The sequence below is a fragment of the Erpetoichthys calabaricus genome, chromosome 5, assembly GCF_900747795.2.
Source record: "Erpetoichthys calabaricus chromosome 5, fErpCal1.3, whole genome shotgun sequence".
Taxonomy (NCBI): domain Eukaryota; kingdom Metazoa; phylum Chordata; class Cladistia; order Polypteriformes; family Polypteridae; genus Erpetoichthys; species Erpetoichthys calabaricus.
In genome coordinates this window covers 13,164,837-13,167,895 of record NC_041398.2, presented here as the reverse complement: position 1 = coordinate 13,167,895, position 3,059 = coordinate 13,164,837, and positions in this window count along the sequence as shown.

Below are 3,059 nucleotides of genomic sequence, written 5' to 3'. Positions count from 1 at the left end.
GGCTTTTAAGTAAGCGTAGTGTCACACAAGAAGCAAATCACGTGACAGAGCAGCCACAAGTAAACCCAGCAAGTAATGGAGCAATGTGAAGGTAGTCTATCAGCGTTTTTTAAGAGGGTTTTTTTGAGGAGCATCTGTGTCTTCTAGGGGTGCATTCAGCCCCCCAACTCACAAGAGGCTGGCAGTGGTCATGAGCTGGCTGCTCAATGAATGTACAGCACTGACTGATCAGCTCCTGCGTGTTCACAAATGGCACTTTGAAACGACTATAGCCAGTTGTGGTGGTTTAAGGGTTAAGAGGAACAAAACGGAAAACACAAGAACACTCAGCTGGAGACACATCACAGCCAATCAGCAGCAAGGAGAAATGAATAACGCTGCAGCGGTCCGGTGCCACTAAGATTCACACCGTTGAGAAGACGGCGATTTATTTTTATGGTGGAGATTCCAGAGACACAGCCAGCCTTGGGCCGACCCTCACACACTCACAAACAGAGACAAAAACAAAGCAAAGTGGAAATCAAACAGCAAATAAAGAATGTAATGAAAACAAATGAAAACAGCGATACCACCACTGTTCACCTTACGGTGATTACACATTACATACAACAAAGCACCAACAAAACACACACAGTAAATCATAAAAAACGATAACAGATGAAATGAAATGATGAAAATAAAAAGTCCAGAGATCCGCACGTTGAATGGGAATGTAAAGATAGTCCTACCGCTAGTTCGTGAAATGGTGAAGATGGGTGGACGGGTTCAGGAGCGCTCCTATCTTCACAGGTTGGCCATGAATGCATTTACAGCCCTCATGTACACAGGCAGACGGCAGACAATCCAGATGTACGAAACGATCGAGAACAAAAAGAATAAGTACAGGTAACCAACAGAAGGCAGGCAGACAGACAGGAACTTGAAACACAAATTACAAAAACTTTTTTTTTGCTTTTGGTCACCGGCCCCCTTTTAAAAAGCCGCGCTGACATCCTTTGAGCCCAACAGCCCCAGCAGCCTCAGCAGAAGACCAATCAGAGACACTGCAGGGACTGCTGGGAGTCGCAGTATCAAATTCTATTGGCTACTTTCACCATCCCAATCTGCATTTTCCTCTACAGTTGCTTCCTCTTCTCTCTACAGCACAGGATTTCCACGAAAAAAGCCATAAAAATTGCGGTGGTTATTTGCGGATTCCGCTAACAATTATTAGATAGGTTCTAAGGAAACATCCGCGAATGACTGAGGCCGCGTACTCTGAACCGCGACTTCACAGGGGTCTACTGTATATAACAGAGACATACACATTGTATTTGTCATTCAAACATTCTATACATTATATTACTACAAATGTTTGTAATGTGCCATCTGTTGGAATGGCAAATATAATACATTTTATTAATACATGACTTACATTCCAATAGGTGGTGCTCTGCATATGATAACACTGAGGTCCACGCTGATCACTTATATTACATCACAGATTATTAAATGACACATTCCTTTGACATTTCTATACTTTGTCTTTATTTCTTGAGTGACTGAAGTAAATATTAGAGCAACGGATGTTGGAAATGACTGCATTCATGCACAGGATGTTATCAACGCTGAGAGGTTGCACTTGAATAATAATAATAATAATAATTCTTTATATTTTATTGTGCTTTTCTCACTACTCAAAGTCCTTCTACACAGTGAGTGGGGAGCCACTTCAACCAGAAGTAATGTGCAGCATCCACCTGATGATGTGACGGCAGACATTTTTGTGCCAGTATGCTCACCACACATGAGCTATTAGATGGTGAAGTAGAGAGAGAAACAGTTAGCTAATGAGAGACAGGGGACGATTAGGGGCGCACAATGACAAGGCCTTGGAGGGCAATTTAGCCAAAACAGCTTTATGGAGGACACAAAGGGATCTTTAATAACAACAGAGAGTCAGAACTTCAGTTTTACGTCTCATCTGAAGGACAACACCATTTATATAGCAGTGTCCTCGTCACTGCACTGGGGCATTGGGATCCACATTCAGACCACCGGTTAAGCCCCCTATTGACTTCGCCAACACCTCTTCCAGCAAACACCAAAGCTTTTACTAGATGGTCTCCAATCCAAGTACTGGCCAGGCCTGAATATGTTTATGTTGAGGTAGATGACCTGATCTGAAGTGCATGTGGTGTGTCTGCTGGATACAGAAGAGCAAGGGCGGCAGATGTACATTTGTTAGTGTTGGTGACAACGAGTCCCAGTGTGGGACACTGAGAAGTGACAGGCTGGAGGGTTCACTTTTATGTACTTAAGTGGAATGACTCTGAGGTGGGTGATTACAGAGGGACTGGCATCAGGGCATCACTTATACCCAATTGTGTGACTCAGATCTGTGTGTGTTAATCGTAGGGTGCAGGAGTAGACGAGCCTGTTCAACAGACTTGATTCAGTCTCACAAATCCTGAGATAAAACGACTTGAATAACCAAGAAAATCTAAAAAACTGTGAAGGAGTCGAGAGCGACGAGCACCTGCTGTGTGTTACGTGTGTGTGTGTGTGTGTGTGTGTGTGTGTGTGTGTGTGTGTGTGTGTGTCTGTCTGTCTGTTTTCAGTTTTGAAGATGTTTTCATATTTCTACTATCCTTGTGTTTATTAATGTATCATATTATTCTGTTTCTTAAACTGAGTGGGCTTCAGTTGGGGTCTTTTCTGAATAATCTGATAAATTCCTGGCATGGACAAAGAAAAACATAAACATTCATTATTGATAAGCAGGAGACAAGAACTTATTATGGGATGGATAATTTGTTTAATAAAGAGGACTAATGTAGAGTCTAATGTGGACTTCAGTGTGTAATAAATGAATATGAAATACTGACGTGAATGACACTTTAGCAGACCCCCTGTGACAGGTCATCTCTTCTCTCACTTGGTGGTCTTCACTCTCTGAGCTCCTGTCTCACATTAAGTGTTCACCCTCAGTGTCTCCTCAGATGTTCTCTCTGTGAGCTCTCAGCTTTCTCTTTAAATCTCCTCCTCTTCCTCCTCCTCCTCCTCACTGAGCTCAGACA